The 22,500-nt window shown below is 37.7% G+C and overlaps 1 protein-coding gene across 1 annotated transcript in view; it reads left to right on the forward strand.

The window, feature by feature from the left end:
* LOC137651657 (uncharacterized) overlaps positions 1–22,500 on the forward strand; it is a 33,671-nt gene that overhangs the window by 6,354 nt on the left and 4,817 nt on the right. The gene's annotated exons all lie outside the window — the stretch shown is intronic.

Below are 22,500 nucleotides of genomic sequence, written 5' to 3' on the forward strand. Positions count from 1 at the left end.
ATTTGATCATAAGAATACATAGAACCCATATGCAAGTTAAATTCAACTCTAACTAAATTTCAGATTTTAGATTTGTTATGAGAGGATTATATATTGCAAATTTTCTACAAATACTTTACCATGGCTTTACATCGAGCTCACCCATCCCCAACAGAATACAGTTCTTCCAATTATAACAGTTTTCACTTTCCGTCCCCTTTTCGGCAGATGGAATCTTAGCTTCAATTTATTTAAGTCATAATATTCTCTCTCTCTCTCTCTCTCTCTCTCTCTCTCTCTCTCTCTCATTCAGCGCTGAAGCGAAAAAAGGGGAAACTCTGCATTTGCATGATCAAATTGAAATTAAAATATGCTGAGCATCCTAATGGAGGAAAGCAAGTAGGAATGGACTTAAAGTAGAAGGCTAATAGATAGCTTCAGCCGTAAGAGGTGTCGAATGTATGTTGCAAAAATCTATCAGTAATGCCTACAGTATACCACGAGATGACAGCTTTTTCTTCTAATGGAGCTGCAAAGAGGAATTCTTCTTTTTCTCAGTTTCCAGGTAACACCGGTCAGGCCATCACGTCATAAATTTATTCAGCGTGGCTGAGCGATCTCTTATCATTCCGTCTTCAGTCTAGGGTCTAAGACCACAAGTGTTGTGGAGTAATAAGACTACACAAGTCAACCAATCAAGTAAACAATCTTCAGTTAATCGCAATATCTAGAGCCTCCTTTCATTCATGAGATTGATCTACTGTATAGCTCCCCTTGAGGTTAAATTCTCCTCGCTTAACATATCTTGATCTTTGATCTTAATTTATTTTGGCTTTTATAAAAAGCAAATATTAGGAAATTATAGATAAGGAAAATCTTACATCATGCGTAGGCTATGCACAAATATACTCGTCTATATGTGCAGTGTAAACATCAAACATACTCACAAAGGCCTTTGCGTAAAGTTCATGACAAATTTATTACCAGTACAATTTAGAATAAAAGGAAGTAAAAGCTGATTTTTTTTGCTACGATTACCACGATTGAAAATCGGATCAACTACTAAATGGGAAGGAACAATGTAAAATATAAAAGAGAGAGAGAGAGAGAGAGAGAGAGAGAGAGAGAGAGAGAGAGAGACCCGCCTGAGGCACCCCACTTCTGCGACTGTTGCTTGTGAGGAAAGTTTGAGAATGCGACCGAAAGTTGCCCAGTACTTTTGGGGTGAAAAAAAGTCAAACATTCAGACATCCAAAGAATTTCGATATTATTCTCAGACGGATTTTGGTTTGAATACAATGCGTGAATGCTGATAGAAGTACAATTTATTTTTTATTTTTTTATTTTTTTGCGAAGTGAGATTTCGATAAAATATTTTGTCAAGAAATATTACCAGATTTAAAGTTACATGGGTAATATAATTTTTACCAGTCATAGTTGAAACTAACATAATTATTTAATATTTGTCTATTTTGGTCGCTTTCTTCTCCCAGAGAGAGAGAGAGAGAGAGAGAGAGAGAGAGAGAGAGAGAGAGAGAGAGAGAGGGTGAGGGCGGGAAGCTGTATTTAACGAATGAATGCATCCCAGCCACGGGAAAACTAAAGTTCTACGGATGACTGCAGCGTTTTGAAGGGCCTGTTTTTTGTAGAAACTCCCTGAGTTTATTGTGGATAGCTAAATAAGGTGGGTGGCGTGGAATAATCTAAATCTGAATTGTCTATAACAATAATAATGAATTTTATTATCCAAGCCCTCTTTTGGAAAATAATCCTGAGATCATTGGTAATAAAGGAATCTTAAACAAACAATAATGATGATGATAGGGGGAAAAAGATGGATAAGAAGATATAATTAGGAGACTTCATTTCTTACCATTGGCTAGACTTCTGACATAATGAAAGAGCTGTTATAACTGTAGCATTTTTATAAATGTAAATTGTAAAATATTCCCCCAAATATTTGTGGCTGCACAGCAATACCAAGGAAAAGTTTTTTTCCTTAACCAAAATAGTCGTCGCTAATACAGCAGGAACAAAAATCATTCATAATTAAAATATACATTAGGAAAGAAATTATAATGCTTAGGAAAAATTGCAGTCATTTTTAATATTGTTTTTAGAGTTGTAGATACAATTACAGTTGCTTTATTTATAAATGTAAATTGTAAAATATTCCCCCAAATATTTGTGGCTGCACAGCAATACCAAGGAAAAGTTTTTTTCCTTAACCAAAATAGTCGTCGCTAATACAGCAGGAACAAATTCATTCATAATTAAAGTATACATTAGGAAAGAAATTATAATGCTTAGGAAAAATTGCAGTCATTTCTAATATTGTTCTTAGAGTTGTAGATACAATTACAGTTGCTTTATTGCGATATTAAATATGACATCAGACTTATACTGTCAGAGACCATATTACAACAAAATCAAGAGCTCTGAATAATTGATATAGCAAAGATAATAGTGTTGCATTACACCACACATAACAATGAACAAGAAACCAGTATATATTCTAGAAGAAAATTCGTAACCTACTTGGTATTGTAGTATTTAAACAATTATGTCGTAGAGCTCTTTCAGAAATTTAGCAAGAGGGATAAAAAGCATAAAATAGTTTGTTCTTTTGATAATAATACTAATATTAATATCATAAATTTTATCGTTATCATGATAATGAGATTAAAATGTTCCATAAAAACCTACTTAAAAAGAAAGAAAAAAAGGAAAAGGCAAGGAGTGGAAATGGATCGAACTTTAAGACTGATAAAAAAAAAAAAAAGACCAGAGCTATCATAACCTCAAATCTGTCAATCTTTTATTATTCTTATCTTTATCTATATCGATACATTTTTTCTTATCTTAACTTTTCATACCAAATACTACTTTCATCCGTTTGCCTTAGAGGCATGACGACAAAGAGTGTTACCTTTTATGTTTTTCACAAGCATTATGAGGTGCAAATGCTAACCTCACACGCTCACCCACTTGGATACTTAAGGGGTTCTTATATATTGATAAAAAAACTATCTTTTAATGGTGGTCACCCATTCAAATACTGACTAGGCTCAGAGTTACTTAAATTCGATGATCAAACAATCTGCTGTATACATGCAAATCCGTGCATATAGGGTAAATAGAGAAAAATATATCCATGCATACATACATAACGTATACAGTATATACATATGAATACTTACACACACACACACACACATGTATATATATATATATATATATATGCATATATAAATACCTATATGAAAGTAGAAAAAATATTCATAAAATGTGTGTGCATATACACTTGGCATTTGAAAAGAGTAAAAAAATTAAGTTAAGATGAAAAAAATTACAAGAAAAAATGAAAGAGTATATACCCAGTCCAGTGTCCTAGTGTTTAGCTATGACATAAACAAGAGATCATTCATTGTAATAGAAATGTTCATTACCTACACTAGTACAATATTGCAAACGTACAGTTGTACAAATAGTACAAAAAGCAAGGAGCACAAGGATCATTTGCGACGGAGGGTGGCTCCCATAACAACTATTGTTTTTCATGCTGACATTCTTATGCCAAGCTACCTGCGCTTTTTGAAATACTGTATTTACAGTTCAAATTCTTCTTAAGAAATAAATATATTTAGTTAATACACCATAGACTAGATTCATATTCTTTCAATTTTTTTTTCTCTATAAACTTGGTTTTTCTATGTTCGTTTTCAACATATATTAAAGTAAACCTGTTCAATAGATAACATAACTGTTTTAACGATATAAGCTAAAAGTTTTTAATTTTTTTTCCTTTGCAATAATTTCTGTTTGACCAATGGGATAAAACCTGACGCATGGCTTGGATGTGGTTTGATGTAGGCCTACACATACATCAGGTGAACAGAACTTTTGGTCCCAGAAAATTCAGTCCCGGAAATTATTTGTAGACTGCCCATTGAAACCTTAATTTAACAAGTCAGAATCAATACGAAACAAAATAGAAGAGTAATTCTCTTGATAAAAATAAAAAAGCCAATATATAAAACAAAAATATATTCCTAAAATTTCCTGTTATCGGACATATACGAAAACTAGAGGGGCACTCAGTAGAGCACAGACCTCCGCTGCGGCAGCTTATTTCTCGACCTTTTACTCGACCTTGACTTTGACCTTTGACCTTATCAAATATTAATTGGCGTGGATTTTCATACATTCAAATATGAATCAAGTTCGCAGGCTCTCTGACAACGATATCTAAACTTATGATTGATTACAAGAATTTGACATTTTCCTTAACTGTAACCTTGACCTTTGAACTTGACTTTCCAAAATTTAATCATTTCCAGCTTTTTACATAACAGTTAATCCCTGGAAGTGTCATTACTCTACGATTAAAATTATGGCCAGGAAGCTGTTCACAAACAAACACACAGGGGAAGAAACACAAACACAAACAAACACATAAACACTGAAATCGGTGGTAAAACTTAACCTCCTTCCACCTTTGTTGGCGGAGGTAATTAGGAAAATTCGGTCAAGGAAAATTCAGTTCCGAAAAATATTGATAGCACAATTTATCAATATACTTCCAGAAATTTTTTTTTATTGATCTGAATAAATGAAAAATAAAAGAGAAGAATGATTTCATTATTAAGAATATAAAAATCAGCAAAAATGTATTTTACTGTTGCCTTTTATTAAACATATATATCAAACAAGGGATTATGGGTAACTCACATTTAGACCATGAAAATATATATAGTATTTCATTTTAACAAACACATTACAGAAAATCAGATCAAGTTGGTCTGAGAACATTCTGTCCTGAAAATTAAACCGAATGATTTAATGGATGAGCAATTGCTTTTGATAAATTTGATTTATCGTCATCATCATAAGATTGGATAAGGTTTTTTTTTTTCCATCAGTACTTGAGTGTGGTCAGGAAGCTCGTATGATTGGCCTTGATTTTAGTGCTGTCGTTGACCGTGTTAATCATGAGGCCCTTGTTTTCAAACTCAAACATTAGGGAATATATGGGTCTTTTCTTAGCCCCATTATTAAATTTTTAAGTAAAAGATTGTAGAGAGCTGCTCTTCATGGTCACCATGGTGGGTATAGAAATGTGATATCTGGTGTTTCGTCAGGGTAGCGCTCTTGGCTCATTACTTTTTATACTACTGTACATACACATGATATGCGGTTTTGCTTAGAACATAAGCTCGTTGCATATGCAGGTGATGTTACTCTCTTCGCTTCAATTCCATCGCTTGAATGTATATATGGGGTTGCTGAATCCCTTAATAGAGATCTAGATAAAATTGGCGCCTAGGGAAAATCATGGGGCATGAAGTTAAACCCTAACAAAACTCAGAGTATAATTGTAAGTAGATGAGGACAGCGGCTCCTCGACATCCAAATCTCAGCATCGATAATGTTTCTTTAACACTCTACGACTCTTTAAAATTTTAGGTGTGATGCTTGATAGCAAGTTTACTTTTAAAAAACACATTCGGTGCGTATCTTCTTCAATTGCCAAAAAAGGGCTTATTGAGAAAGTAGTTTAAGATTTTTGGTTATCAATCTATTCCGAAGTGTTTTATTTCTTTTATTCTACCTTGTTTCGAGTATTGTTCTGCTGTCTGGTCTTCAGCTGCAGAATCTCATCTCAATTTGTTCAGCAATAACTTGCTGTCTATTAAATTTCTTATTCCAGATCTAGATATTAAACTCTAGCACCTGCGTTCAATTAGTTCGTTATGCAGGTTGCATGAGAGTTTTCATAACTCTGACCATCCTTTGCATTCAGATCTTCCCAGACAGTACCACAGTAATGCTAGGTATGCAGTTAATTCTAAAAGTCATTCCTTCATCACGAGGCGCAATATCACACACTGTTCTAGAAGTTTCATTCCAGATATGACCTAATTGTGGAATGACCTTCCTAATCAGGCAGTTGAATCGTTGGAACTTTAAAAAGTTCAAACTTTCAGCGATTTTTTTTTATGTTGAAAAGGCTGACATAAGTCTCTCTCCATGGTTTATTTATAAAAGACCCATTTTAATGTGTTTACTGTTCTTTAAATTGTTTATATATTAAGTGTTCATTACTTCTCTTGTAGTTTATTTATTTTCTTATGTCCTTTCCTCACTGGGCTATATTTCTCTTTTGGAGCCTTTGGGCTTGTAAGATCCTGATTTTCCAACTAGGGTTGTAACTTAGCTAATAATGATAATAATAATGATAATAATAATAATAACAAGATTTATATGTTGTGTATATTTCGTCAAAACCCGTCAATTTGTGTTGAGATTATCTTTAAAATGGCGAAAAATGCAAATATGGATATAGAATCCGGATCCGGATTATCTCCAAAATCTAATGGGGGTGGTCCATGACCTAAGATCCTCATGTGAAAATTTCGTCAAATTCCGTCGAGAAGTTTGACGAAAACTTTTTACAGACACACAGACAAATAAAATAATATACTAGAATCCGGATCCAGATTTGGATCATCTCCAAATTTTAATGGGTCGTCAAATTTAGTTGTGTAATTTTGACGTTATCTTTAAAGTACGAAAAATGGAAATCCGGATCTAGAATCCAGATCCAGATCCGGATCATCTACAAAAACTAATCGGATCGTCCATGACCTAAGTTCTATCTGTGGGAAAAATTTCGTCAAAATCCGTTTTGTAGTTTTGACGTAATCCTGTCCACAGAAACACAAAAAAGGCAATTCTGGATCTAGAATCTGGATCCGGATCAGCTCCAAAATTTAATGGCTCTGTACATGTCCTAAGTTCTATCATCAGTGAAAATCTCATCAAAATCCGTTGTGTAGTTTTGTCCACAGGCACGCACATATAAACAGACTCGATTGCAATATAATAACAATAATAATACTAATAATAATAATAATAACAATAATAATAATGAAAAATAATGATAATAATAATAATAATAATAATAATAATAATAATAAATGATAATAATAATAATAATAATAATAATAATAATAATAATAATAATAATAATAATAATAATAATAATAATATATTAGATGTTTTACAAGAGTTGGCACTAATAGAAATAAAAAGTGGATGTCAGCTATTACGAATTGTCAGTTCAAAGTCAATCGACACCTTACTAAGATAAATATTTGGTCGCAAGTTTTATAGCTTAATAAAAGTATTGTCATGTGTAGAATCTCAAATACCATTAATGTAAAGTATGTATTTCTTTACAGTTTATAAACAAACAACAGGCCCACGGATGCGTCACGTTCTGAAATACCACTCCAACTGATTTAATGACGAGGACACGAATAACCACTGCTAAAATCATCCACCTATCCATTTGTTAAAAGTTTTTAACACCCGCCACACCTTGCCTTTTTCAGAGATTCTATTTTGAGGTGGGTCAAATAGATTTTAGAAACTGTCTGGGACCAAATTTTCCGGGATCGAATTTTCCTAGCACCCTTCCATTCGTATTGTTAGGGATTTATTTAAAAGCAATCGTTAATTTCTTCTAATTCCAAATGCTTCATTATCACCGATTTTTTCTAGCAAATGGAGAATGTCTTAAAAATAATTAGCACTTTGCTCGCAAAGGTAAGTTGTTGCAAAAAGTAGCAGCATTTTAGTTGCTTCCTGTTGCGCAGTTTTATTAGCCTTTACAGCTTTTGACATCTAAAAACTTGAGAGGTTATCCTTGGTCTCAAATTTCATGCTTGTTTCACTGTTGGAACGAAGTTCAATAACCTCTTCTGCTAACCCTTCCGGCTCTTCGTGGTAATCAGCCTGTACACATTTGAAGGGATTTACAATCCATCTGACAGTATGGGAATAAAGCTTTGGAAAGTAGTCACAGAATCTATCCCTAGGTTTCGGCAGGTGCCTCGTGAATAACACCTTCATTACAATCTTTACTCTTCCAAAAACTGTCAGGTTTGGAAAGACAGCAGTCTTGATGACATTTACTTTCTGGTTCCAATACTGAAGTTTTGATAAAAATGCTGAAATTTTTCCCCTTGTTAAGATGATATAGATTTTCTTTCCTTGCATTACTTTATTCAGTTCATTTACATGTCCAAAAATGTCAGCAAGTATGCAAGAAGAGCTAGCCAAGTTGATGTTCTGAACTTGTCTGCAAGTTTATGTTTTTGATCAGTCAGAAACATTTCAAATCTGGTATTAAAGACCCACAATCAATTATTCCACTACGGGGCAAAACACATACTACTAGAGTACTAGAATTATTAAACAAGTTGAATATATTACATATAGATTATAAACTATTAATATATATATATATATATATATATATATATATAAGTAAATATATATATATACAGTATATATACAGTATATATATACATATATATATATATATATATATATATATATATATATATATATATAGAGAGAGAGAGAGAGAGAGAGAGAGAGAGAGAGAGAGAGAGAGAGAGAGAGAGAGAGAGAGAGAGAGAGAGAGAGAGCTAACCTCTGATGTCAAACAATATCAAAACTGACATTTCTCCATTTCCGTGGTTTTGAAGATCCTGGGCTTCCCAGTGCATTCTCTCTCCAATTTTCATATTTATTCACCCATTAACCCCAAAAATCTGTAAATTACCCCATTAGGGGTAATTTACCCCTATTTCCCGACCGCTGCCCTAGAGACTGACCATACCAGGATCTTAGACCACACATATATATATATGATCACACAAGCTAGGACCAGGGAGGGCTAGACAATGGCTACTGTGGACTCAGCAGTTAGACCTATAGGCTCTCCAAAACCCCCCATCATTAGGTCACAAGGATGGTGAGGTTGCAGCCGATAAATCAACTAATGAGTTTGAGCAGGACTCGAACCCCAGTCTGGCGATCACCAGCCGGGGGGGGGGGGGGGGGGTGTTACCAACAGGCCACCACAACCTGTGATTCATATTAGGTAATCAAACTAAAAAAAAAGAAAGCTACAATCGTTTTCCACTTCCAATGTAAGTTTTATCGAGGGCACCAATTCACATGAATTATCGAAGAGAGTAATTATGTTTTCATTCCCAGGCCAAATACATATTATGTCATTAGCTTTACATGGAATAATTTGACTTAATATTGTGATTTGAAAAATTACAGTTACGCATTCATATTTCATTAAGGTTATATCATTTTCATCATACGCCTCTCGTTCAAATAGCACATACAGAGAGATGTGATAATATCTATAAGTTTCATTTATCGACACAAAAGCCAAGAAGAAATACATATAGGTTGAGATACTACCGCTAGAGATTATGGGGTCCTTTGACTGGCCAGATAATACAACATTGAATCCCTCTCTGGATACGGCTCATTTTTACTTTGCCTTCATATACACTGAATAGTGAGGCCTATTCTTTAAAAAGCAGTGCAATATGAGTATTATAGTTTGCTATGCCTCAAAAATTATTCCTCTGAAGAAAGGAAAAGCGAATTCTATGAAGAATTACAGAGGGTAATAGATAAGATCCCCGAGAGACATATGCAAATTGTGATTGGCGACTCCAATACTAAAGTTAGAGGAAATAATCAAGGGATAGAGAATGTGATAGGTGACGAGGTTCTTGGCGAAGTTGCAAAGGAAAATGGAACACATTTCATAAGTTCCTGCTTAGCAAACAATCTTGTCATTGGAGGTACTCTTTTTCAACACAAGAACTTCTTCTTCTTCTTTTACTTTGTCTGCATCTTTTCCCACTTTTATGTGGGGTCGATGTTTCTGGCCAGCGTTCTCCATCTACCTCTGTCCCACACTTCATCACCGGTTAATCACTTTGATCGAAGGTCATCCTTAATACAGTCCATCCTCCTTCGCTTTGGTCTCCCTCTCTTTCTCGTTCCCTGTACCTCCATTTCCATCACTCTCCTCCCAATATCTTGTACATCTCTTCTCATGACATGACCATACCATCTCAGTCTACTTTCCTGGATCTTATCTGATAGTTCTCTAACTCCTTTGGTACCCCTAATTACCTCATTCCGTATCTTAGTTCTTCTTGTTACCCACACATCCACCTCAACATTCTCATCTCTGCCACATCCAGCTTCTTCTCTTCTGTATTCTTTATTGCTCACGTCTCCGCTCCATACATCATTGTCGGTCTCACAACTGTCCTGTGTACTTTACCTTTCAACTAAACCCCTATTTTCCTGTCGCATAGTACTCCACACAATCCTTTCCAATTCTTCCATCCTGCTTGTATTCTGTGGTTTATTTCTGCCCGCAGATCACCATCCTCTGTAACTGTTGATCCTAAATACTTGAAATTTTCAACTCTTTTCAATCTCTCTCAGCATAAACTAACTTCCCCATTTTCCCCATTTTTCAATCTCAAATACTCTGTCTTTTTCCTGCTGATCTTCAATACTCTATTTTCCATTTCTCTTCTCCACTCCTCCAGTTTTTCTTCTACTACCTCTCGCCTAGTGCTACACAGTATAACATCATCAGAAAGAAATCATACACCAAGGAGACTGATCTCTAATACCTTGTGTTACTACATCCATGACCAGATCAGATAGGTAAGGGCTCAATGCAGACCCCTGATGTAGTCCCACATTTACTGGGAAACATTCCGTTAGGCCTATACTGCTCTTAACATTTGCTTCTGCCCTCTCATACATATCTTGATTGATTCTTACGTATTTCTCAGGGACTCCCTTTTCTCTCATACGTCTCCACAGCTCCTGACGTTGTATTCGATCGTATGCCTTCTCCATGTCAATAAAGACCATACAAATAAAATGCAGGGTCTAAGAGGATCACAGCTTATTTTTTTCAACACAAGAACATCCACAAATATACAGGGAATTCACCATGTAGCAATTACAAAAATAAGATAGATCACATTGCTATTAATATAGTGAGAAGGAGGACTCTGAGAAATGTAAGATGCTATAGAGGTGCAGATATTGGTAGTGATCACCAGCTCCTCATTGCCACACTGAAATTAAAACTGAAAGTATTCAACAGAAAGATAGATAGAATACCTGGGTTTGATACAACTAAGCTTGTAGAAGAAGAGGACAGAGAAACATTTGTAATTGAACTTAGGAATCGATTTGCAGTCTTAGAGACTATGAGGAGAAGAACAGACAATTAATGAAGCATAGTACGATATTAAAAGCATATATCAGTCAGTTGGTAGTGAAGTCTTGCGACACGCAGTTACAAGGATAAAGCCATAGATATGAAATGATATTTGGGCTACTCTAAGAAAAAGACTAAGACAGAAATTAATAGTTGAAAGTTTTCGGGGAAGTAATGAAAATTACAAGGTAGAGCATGCTAAGTATTCCAGCATTGACCGTGAGGTCAAAAGAAAAGCCAGGAATGACTGGAGAGAATATTTAGACAGTAAAACAGATGAGGCTGACAAAGCTATGAATTCAGGAAGTGGCCATGATGGTGTAAGAATTGCTCATAGAATTATTCATGAAATCTCGACTGGAGCAAAGAAGAAGCATATACCTGAAGCTGATGAAGATCTTGATGTACCCATGAATGAATTCAGTGTGTTCGAAGCCATCCTAAAAAACTAGAGATGGAAAGCGCCTAGATACGATGGAATAACTGCCGAGATGATACTGGCTGAAAATAGAGTGACTCCTAGACTACTTCCAAGATGATTTTGTAGAATGTGGCATGAAGAGGCAAAAACTGATGAATGGGAGTTAGGAATGTTGGTGAAAATAGCAAAAAAAAAGGAGACCTGACTGATTGCAATAATTATAGAGGCATAACATTTACTTCAGTTGTTATGAAAATATATAGTATGCTTATTCTAATGAGACTAGAGAAAAAGATTGATGAAAAGCTGAGAGATGAACAAGCAGGATTTAGAAAAAGATAGAAGTTGCACTGACCAAATTTTCATTTAGAGACATGTTGTACAGCAGTGCACAGAATATAGAAATACCCTTTTGATGGCATTTGTGGACTATGAAAATGCCTTTGATAATGTGCACTGGCCAATTTTGTGGAGAGTTCTCCATATTAATGGAGTCTCATCAAAGGAATTTCTAGTGAACAGCGGAGTACTCCAAGGGGATGTGCTGTCACCTATGTTGTTTATCCTCCTCATGGATTTTGTAATGCGTAGAACAGTCAGAGATGGTGGAGAAGGTTTGCACTGGATTGGTACTTACTTTACTTACTTACTTACTTTGATGGCTGCTTTTCCGGTCCCATATAGCAGGTGAACCCCACTCTCTACAGGACCTCCACTGTCGTTTTACCTTGTTAGTTCAGAGTATTCAACGTTTTATATTGCGTATTGTTCAATTACTGTTAAATCGTCACTGTTAAAAGACTAATGAAATAAGAAAGTCTTCAGTTTCCTCTTGAAAGCCTTAATGTCTTCAATCACTCGAATGTTTCGTGGGAGCTTATTATATAGTCTCGGGGCCGCATATTTAAAGGCCCTGGCGCCTAAAGTGGACATAAATCTAGGTTCCAACAGTTTGAAGCCATCTGTAACTATTCTCGTGTCGACATGATTTGTTGGCTGCGCAATATGTAGCAAATCTCTCTAGTATTTTGGACGCCCGGTTCTAATAACTTGGTGGGTTATAGTACATATTTCAAATTCAATTCTTACTTTAATTGGCAGCCATTGTAAATCAATTAATATAGGGGTGATCCTTTCTCTTGGTGGGACACCTTTTATCAGTCTTGCTCCTCTGTTTATTATGTTTTGTAATTTCTTAAGTTGCACTTATGGTAAATTGTAGTAGATAGAGTTGCAGTAGTCAATACTGGTAATAACACAGTTTATCACAAGTTTCTTTACATAATTTTCGGCCAGGTACTTTTTTATAAACGCAATATTTCTCAGATGATAACCAGCAGTTTTTATTACATTATCTATTTGGGCATTTAGAGACAGGTTACAGTGATAAGAAGTTAGCAGACCTAGAGTATGCTGATGATGCTGTCCTTGTTAGCAGAACACCAGAGGATTTGCAATGCTTGCTTGCCAGAATGCATGCAATATCATATGAGGTTGGGCTGAAGATAAATAGAAGAAAGACAGATGATGAGAACGGAGTATGCAATGGAAGATGAAATGTCATTGGAAGGAGGAAGGATTAATGAAGTAGAATCATTCAAGTATTTAGAAACTATGATCTCCAATACAGGGAATTTAGAATTAGAGTTTAGTGAAAGATTGAAAAAAACAAATCAGACAATATCTATGTTAAGTAAAATTTGCAAATCAAATCGCCAGATATTACATATAAAAATCAGACTATGTATCAGTTTAGTGAGATAAGTGTTATTCTATGGACATGCGTCATGGTATGACAATGAAACAATCTCCAATAGATTTAGAAGATTTGAGAATAAAGCCCTCAGAAGGATATTGGGAGTTAAATGGTAGAACAGGATTAGAAGTGAAACTATAAGAGAGATTACGTGAGTGCTATATTTGGATATGATCATGATCAGGGGTAGATGGAGATGGTTTGGGCATGCTCTTTGCACTCCCAAAGAGAGATTAGTTCACCAAACGTTCAGTTTGGCTTGACAAGGTACTAGAAGAGTTGAAAGACCCAGACCTACATGGCTGAGGACTATGAAGAGTGAAGTAGGAGATGATGAATGGAGAAGTATTGAATTAAAAGCTCAAGATAGAGCGGACTGGTGAAATCTAATTGAGGCCCTTATCATCAATAGGCGTAGAAGATGATGATGATGATGATTCTTTATAAACTCCTCTTTCCTCATACGACTGACAACACGAAGACAACCGAAAAATTCTTTTTCTCTCAATGGGTTAACTAATGCACTGCAATTGCTCAGTGGCTACTTTCCTCTTAGTAAGGGCAGAAGAGACCTTTTAGCAAGGGTAATGTGACGGGCCGAGAGAGGAGTTGTGAACTCAAAGGCAGGATGCAATCAACTGAGTTTTATTAAGGAACACTCTTCTTTATATACAAAACCTCAAGGCAACAGGACATGACCTGTTCGAGAGACAGACAATGTTACAGAGCAAAACGAAGACATGATCATTCAGGTTCTTTTTAGTGCGAGGGAAGAGCGCAGATACAAGCATAATATATACAAAATAATTATGTACAATTGTGTGCCACACGGTTGGTACATGGCTCCCCCCCTAAAAATGACATACTGTACATGTTAAATAGGGCGCCCTGATCTAGAGAGGCGAACTGTAGGCGGGTCATCTGGCAAAAGATAAGCAGGTTTTAGACGATCAATGGAGACCCAGTCTTCTTTGCCCCGAATGTTTAATAGGAATGCTTTCGGACTGCGTCGGATCACAAGGAAAGGGCCCGTGTAAGGGGGCGTTAGTGGTGGCTTGCTAGTGTCGTTGCGCAGGAAGACGTGCGTTGCAGAGTGCAAGTCCGTTGGCATGTGATGCTTCGCTGGGGGCTTGTAAGTCTGGCGGCACGGAGTAAATTTTCCCACGACGTGACATATGCGCTGGAGATCGTCGGAGGAGGTTGTAGAAGGAAAAAATTCGGCAGGGACGACCAACGGGTCGCCATACACCATTTCAGCTGCCGAGACGTCGAGGGCGTCTTTAGGAGTGGTCCTTAGTCCCAGGAGGACCCAGGGAAGTTGAGTAAACCAGTTGCAATCCTTGCAGCGGGACATCAAAGCTGCTTTGAGGGTGCGATGAAAACGTTCAACCATTCCATTGGCAGCGGGGTTGTAGGCCGTTGTCTGATGTAGGGTGATGCCCAGGAGATTCGCTAATGACGTCCACAAGTGAGAGGTGAAAGTGGTTCCCCTGTCAGAAGTAATATGCTCAGGGATACCGAATCTTGAAATCCATCCAGAGAGTAAGGCAGATGTACATGAGGCGGACGTTGCAGTTTCCATGGGAATGGCTTCAGGCCAACGAGTGGAGCGGTCGATGACGGTAAACAGGTAACGATGTCCTTGTGATGTGGGTAGGGGACCTACAACGTCGACATGAATGTGTGCGAAACGACGCTGAGGTTGAGGAAAGGTGCCCACTCCTGAATCCATGTGTCGATGTACTTTGGAAGTTTGGCAAGAAGTACAGGCGTGGACCCAATCCTTAGCATCCTTAGAAATGCCGTGCCAAATGAACTTTGCCTTCAGCAGCTGTGCAGTAGAACGGCACGAGGGAGGTGAAAGGCCGTGAATGAAATCAAACACCTGTCGGCGCATGGGAGCAGGAATCCAAGGTCGCGGTCTACCAGTACTGACGTCACAGAGGAGGGTGGTGTTGGAGTCTTCGAGGGGAAAATCTTCCCAACGGAGGGACGTGCAGGATGTCCTACAAGCTTGATACTCTGGATCCTGTTGTTGGGCTTCAGCCAGGGCGTTGTAATCCAATCCCAGTTGAACGGCAGCCAACGTGTTTCTTGACAGGGCATCGGCAACGGGATTCATTTTCCCAGGGTCGTATTGGAGGGTGCAATTGTATTCAGCCACGGCGGAGAGATGTCGGCGTTGACGGGCGGACCAGGCGTCAGACTGTCGAGTGAAGGCGTGCACCAGAGGCATGTGGTCTGTGCGAATGACGAAGGGCGTACCTTCTAAGAAATGGCGAAAGTGACGGACAGCCAAGTGCACCGCCAGCAATTCTCGATCGAAGGTAGAATAACCCGATTCTGCCTTGGACAGTTTTCTGCTGAAGAAGGCCAATGGGCGGGGAGAGCCTTTGACCACCTGCTTGAGTACTGCACCAATAGCGACGTCGCTGGCATCGGTGGAGAGAAGGAGAGGGGCGTGTGGGATAGGAAAAGTGAGAGCCGCAGCAGTTGATAGGGACTTCTTTGCATTGCAGAAGGCTGCTTCTTGAAGGGGACCCCACTTCAGGTCCTTTGGCTTGCCCTTGAGGGAGGCGTAGAGGGGAGCAAGAGTGGCGGCAATGGCTGGCAGAAAACGGTGATAATAGTTGATCATGCCCAAGAATTCCTGCAGAGCTTTGACGGTCGAGGGCGCGGGGAAGTTCTGAACTGCTGCTACCTTCTCAGGGAGGGGATGGACTCCTTCAGGAGTGATACGGTGCCCTAAGAACGACACTTCGTTGGCGCCAAAGGTACACTTGTCGTACCGGACTACAAGGCCGTTTTGTTGCAGGCGGTCGAGCACGATGCGTAGGTGACGGAGGTGTTCCTCTTTTGAGGAGGAGAACACAAGTATGTCGTCCACATAACATACACAGAAAGGGAGGTCCCCTAAGATGCCATCCATGAGACGTTGAAACGTTGCCCCAGAATTACGAAGGCAAAAACAGGAGTAATTGAAGGTGTATGTACCAAACGGAGTGGTCATGGCGGTCTTGGAGATGTCTTCTGGGTTCATAGGCACCTGATAATACCCCTTCAGGAGGTCGAGCGTAGAGAAAACCTTCGCTTTGTGCAGGTAGGAGGTCACATCGGCAATGTTTGGGAGGGGGTAGTGATCCGGTTCTGTTTGCATGTTCAGGCGCCTGTAATCCTCGCACGGACGGAGGGAGCCGTCTTTCTTCAAAACGATGTGTAAGGGTGACGACCATGGGCTGGAGGCCTTTTGGCAAAGGCCCATTTTCTCCATTTCGGCGAACGTCTGTTTGGCGGCTGCCAATCGTTCCGGTGCCAGACGTCTGAATTTTGCGAAGACTGGGGGTCCTGTCGTCTTGATATGGTGATAAATACCGTGCTTGGCAGGAACCGTGGGCGTTTGGCGAAGTTCTGGACGGAAAACTTCCGGGTACGATGTGAGGAGGTGGGCGTAGGCATCCGTGGGTGCGCTGATGTGGAGAGCGAGGTTAGAGGGGGCGGGTTGAAGAGGTGTCGACAAGTACGAGTCTGCGTTGACCAATCGTCGGTGGGCGACATCGACCAGAAGGTGGAAATGAGAGAGGAAATCCGCACCGAGGATTGGCATTGTGACGTCAGCAACGAGAAACTTCCAATTGAATTTACCGTTTCCGAACGATAATGTGAGGTTCTCGTAACCGTAGGTGGGTATCGCAGAACCGTTGGCAGCTACTAAGCGGACGTCGGCAGATGTAGACAGACTACGTCGTGCCTTGAAGAGTTTCCTTGGCAAAAGAGAACGACAAGCACCCGTGTCTACCAAAAATCGCACGCCCGTTCCTACATCCTGTAAAAAGAAAAGATTAGAAACATGGGAGGCCACCGCCACAAGCGATGGCCTACTTACACGTTTTTTGGCCATTGACAATCCTTGGCACATTTCTTCGCGGTTGCCCCGAATCTGAAGTGGTAGTAGCAAAACTGCGGCGGATGGGAGGTAGTAAGTGGCTGTAGAAGTCGTTCGTTGGGGCGCGAGCGATTGGTGGGTGGTGGGCGGCTTTGTCGCCGCTCCGGCACGTCACGGGGTAGGCGTGTATGTCCTACGGCATTCATGTCAGCTTCGGTTGACGTTGAATAGGCATCCTCGTCGTCAGGGGTGGAGGTGTTGATGGAGGTCTTGAAGTGGCTGTCCATAAGGGCGTCGGCTTTGGTCATCAAGTCCTTTATGGGTAAACTATCGACATCGGGTATGGCAGCGCGTACAGGTTCGGGTAAACGGCGTATCCAAAGGGCACGAAGTAGGTTCACCTCACGAGGAGAGCCGTCTGCGGCAGGTTGAAGGCGAGCGATACTGGTCATTTCCCTGAGGGCAAGCGAAGCCCTTTGGTCCCCCAACGGTTGTTGCGAGAGCTGAAAAAGCTTTGCTATACGGGCGGCTGGTGACGGCGAGTACTGCTGCAGAAGGTATGTTTTGAGGGCTTCATAAGCTATTGGGGTGTCTCCTTGTTCACAAAGCCAGTCGGATATTTCTGGGAAGGTGTCCTCGGGTATCGCCGCGAGAACATAATCAGCTTTGGTGGTTGAGCGAGTCACGCCCCTGATACGAAACTGGACTTCTGAGCGCTGAAACCAAGCAAACGCTTCTCCGGTGGCGAACGGTGAAAGTTTCAATGGGGCGGCGCCAACTGCTGTAGTAGAGTCTGTCTCCGTCATAGTACCAACGATGGAGGGGCAAGGGAGGTGGGGGTGGAAGGCAGTGGGAGCGAGTCGACTTCCGGGGTCACTAATGTGACGGGCCGAGAGAGGAGTTGTGAACTCAAAGGCAGGATGCAATCAACTGAGTTTTATTAAGGAACACTCTTCTTTATATACAAAACCTCAAGGCAACAGGACATGACCTGTTCGAGAGACAGACAATGTTACAGAGCAAAACGAAGACATGATCATTCAGGTTCTTTTTAGTGCGAGGGAAGAGCGCAGATACAAGCATAATATATACAAAATAATTATGTACAATTGTGTGCCACACGGTTGGTACAGTAAGCAGCTCTTTTAGGAGAAGGAACATTGTTTTCTAGTCTTGGGTAGTGCCATAACCTCTGAACCATGATCCTCCACTGTCCTGGGTTAGAGTTCTACTTAAGGGTACACTTAGGCATACTATTCTATTGGTTTCCTTATTTTCTTTCCTCACAGAGCTATTTTCTCTGTCGGAGCCCTTGGGCTTATAGCACCCTGCTTTTCTTATTAGGGTTGTAGCTTAGCAAGCAATAATAATAACAATAATAATAATATATTGAAATATAAAAAGAACGATAGATAGATAGATAGATATATAGATATTTAGATAAATAGATAGATATTTAGATAGATAGATAGATAGATATTTAGATAGATAGATAGATAGATAGATAGATAGAAAGAGCATTTCATTCCCAACTGATGTTACTTACTTCTTTCATATAACGCATATCTCTTTCATAAAAGACATTTAGCCGAAAAGATTCTTTCCAGCGTCCACTTTCTCTGACAATCCTCTTCGCTACTGAAAAGTTCCCAGAAAATTCTGGTCTCAGCGATTCGGAGACATTTCTCTTTAATCTCGACCGTCACTTCTCTTTATTCCTTTGCTCACAGCTGTCATATTTTCTCGATTTTGACAATGGCTATATGGAGATTTCCTTAGTTCCATTGCCAGTAATTCATTAACGAAATAGGCATATAATAGGCATAAAGTGTTCTAGCGTCAGATTCAATATTTCATTCACGCTGCTTCTTCTAAGTCTTTACGTATGTTTTCGACTTTCTTAGCCATTCTAAACATGATATTCTGCCTCAGAATTACATAGAAAATACGTTCAAAATTTAAGGAAAGAAAATGGTAGTTATTCAAAAGAGAATCTGAATGTTTTTTTTTTTTTTTTTTTTTTTTGAAATAACGTGAATAGCAACAAACATTACAGGTGATATTACATTTTGAGTCGCTTCCCGTAAAAGTCGTTTAACAGCGAAGTGATTCATTTTTCGTTCTGCCACTTTAGATGGATTTTACATCGTCGTAAAATTCATTGGGTATCTCTCGAACACTTTTGTAACTCCTTTGCTGCTGCTATGAGAATAAAGAGATAAAAATATGTTACTTGTAAAAAAACGTTTCGTGAGAAGAACATGATTTTGAACATCAAACACTTAAAACAATGCCAGCATTGATAATAATAATGATTGGAAAATCTTTTATTACTTTACTGCTGCTACTACCACTGAAATTCTAAAATCAATACCAATTTCAGTAATATATATATATATATATATATATATATATATATATATATATATATATGATTGTATATATATAAATATAAATATATATATATATATATATATATATATATATATATATATATATATATTTATGTATATATAATGATAAATTTTCCACATTTAAACGTGTTTTTCATATCTAAAATAAGCTATATATTTTAATACATTAAAGTCTGGCTTCTCTTAACGACCTCGGGAACAGAGCCCCAGGCAAAATCACTCAAAGTGGTAAGGTCACTGTCATACAAGTATCCTGGACCAGGGTTCGAAACTCAGGCGGCCAGAGTGATTTCACCTGGTGATCTGATCCCGAGGTCGTTAAGAGAAGCCAGATTTTAAAGTATTAAAATATATCACTTATTTGATATAAATATATATATATATATATATATATATATATATATATATATATATATATATATATATATTCAAATAAGCCATATATATTTTTGATACATTAATGTCTGGATTCTCTTAGCGACCTCGGGAGCCCCTTCTTCGTGGCCAAGTGGCTTGGTCACTGTCTATACAGGCTTGCCGACCAGGGTTCGATTCCCGGCCGGAGCCAAGCTCTTGTCTTTGTGTGATTTCGCCTGGGGCTCTGATCCCGAGGTCGTTAAGAGAATCCAGACATTAATGTATCAAAAATATATATGGCTTATTTGAATATGAAAAAAACACGTAAAAATGTGCAAAATTTATCATATATATATATATATATATATATATATATATATATATATATATATATATATATATATATATATATATGAATTGTTTTATAGCTTCAGATAATTTGATATCACGTTCACCTACACCTACAATGTTGATAGGGCCGTCGAAAAAGTGCTCAAAATCGAGTTAGCTAGTAACTATGTTTAAATTCACTTAGTTCGTATTATTTTGGTAAATTAAATAAACCCCGACAAAACGACGATTCTCATTAAGTAGACAATGTTAACAACCTGATGACCTTACATTTTTGTAACGCATGTTAGATATATCTTAGATAATGAATACATGAATTCTCTCTCTCTCTCTCTCTCTCTCTCTCTCTCTCTCTCTCTCTCTCTCTCTCTCTCTCTCTCTCTCATTTTACTTATATTTCGTTTACAAATTTTCAAGACACTTATGGATATCCTCTCTCTCTCTCTCTCTCTCTCTCTCTCTCTCTCTCTCTCTCTCTCTCTCTCTCTCTCTCTCTTTTTTTTTTCATGCACACAGATACGCACACATACACACACATTTATATATATATATATATATATATATATATATATATGTATATATATATACATATATATATATATATATATATATATATATATATATATATATGTATGTATATATATACATATATATATAAACATATATACATATATATATTATATATATATATATATATATATATATATATATATATATATATATATATATATAAACCCATTTAAATGAAAATCAGCTCGTGTAGAGACTTCTTAATCAAAGACAAGCAATAAATTCTCGTAAAATAAACGTACAAATATCTAGAAAAGGAAAAGCAATTAATCGATGTTTTGAAAGATATATAAGAAAAATGCGACCTTCAGCAAAAACCTCCAGAGAAACTTTTTCATTGAATCACTCACTACTCCTACATCGCTAGCCAGGCTTTTATGCCTTGCTAGATGCCTTGAAACGCCTATGAGTTTCTTTATTGAAATTATCAAGAATAGAAAATACTTCTGGTTAACCATAAAAATTCAAGAATAAGGATAAGCAAGAATAAAAAAAATGGAAATAAAAGGTAGATATAAAATTATATAATTATTATGAAGTTACTATTAGCGATATATGTTGACATACGATTTCCAATATACGTTGGTGAGCGATAATTTGTGCCGTAAGAGAAGTAAAAAAAAAAAAAAAAAAAAAAAAAAAAAGAAAGAAAAAAAAACCCAGTGCGTCCAAGGGAAAACGCATAAATAAAATAGCTTAGGGAATTGGATATACATGCTGTTATTTTGGTATTTCCTAAAGTGAGAACCATAAATAATTTGTCGCATATACTTAAAGGGGGGAGGGGGGGATCATGCCGTTCAATTATCCCTAAGCCCTGATAAATGAAAATGGAAACTGCCAGGCGGAAGCTAGTCCGTTGCGGGTGAAACTTGGGGATTTCATCTGGAAAGGCGTATTAGGAACAGTCTGCCGCCACCACCTAAAGCTGTGTGAACATTAACCAATGGAAACCAAATTTGGAATTCAGAAAACTGAACCACTCACAAACGGAGTTTTCACATGAAGGAGTTCGGATATTCTAGATGGCAGAGAGAATCAGTTCCTGGTATGACTATCCTAAAATTGATCAAGGTAATGTTGAATTTTCATAAAATTCACTAATGAAATTATGTGATTACGATAGGAAACTAAAAAGAGATCTTTCAAACAATGGAATGTGATCAGGGGGCTTTGAGTAGTATGGCGGATCATATTTCATACTCAACGCGTGTCAGCTGTTACGTTTTATATATATGTATATATATATATATATATATATATATATATATATATATATATATATATATATGTATATAAATATATGTATATATGTATATATATATGTATATATATATATATATATATATATATATATATATATATATATATATGAGAGAGAGAGAGAGAGAGAGAGAGAGAGAGAGAGAGAGAGAGAGAGAGAGAGAGAGAGAGAGAGAGAGAGAGAGAGAGAGAGAGAGAGTGTTTGCAAACACATGTGTGACTCATAATTTTAATAATTGAGTCGCAAATACTTTCTAATAGAAAATTGACCCTACAATGGATTATATACCAGAATTGAAATCTAATTATAGTAAGTATTTCAACCATGACCAGGATTCGAGTCTATGCCTCTGAAATGAAACAAAAATA

The sequence above is a fragment of the Palaemon carinicauda genome, chromosome 13, assembly GCF_036898095.1.
Source record: "Palaemon carinicauda isolate YSFRI2023 chromosome 13, ASM3689809v2, whole genome shotgun sequence".
NCBI classification, from domain to species: Eukaryota; Metazoa; Arthropoda; class Malacostraca; order Decapoda; family Palaemonidae; genus Palaemon; species Palaemon carinicauda.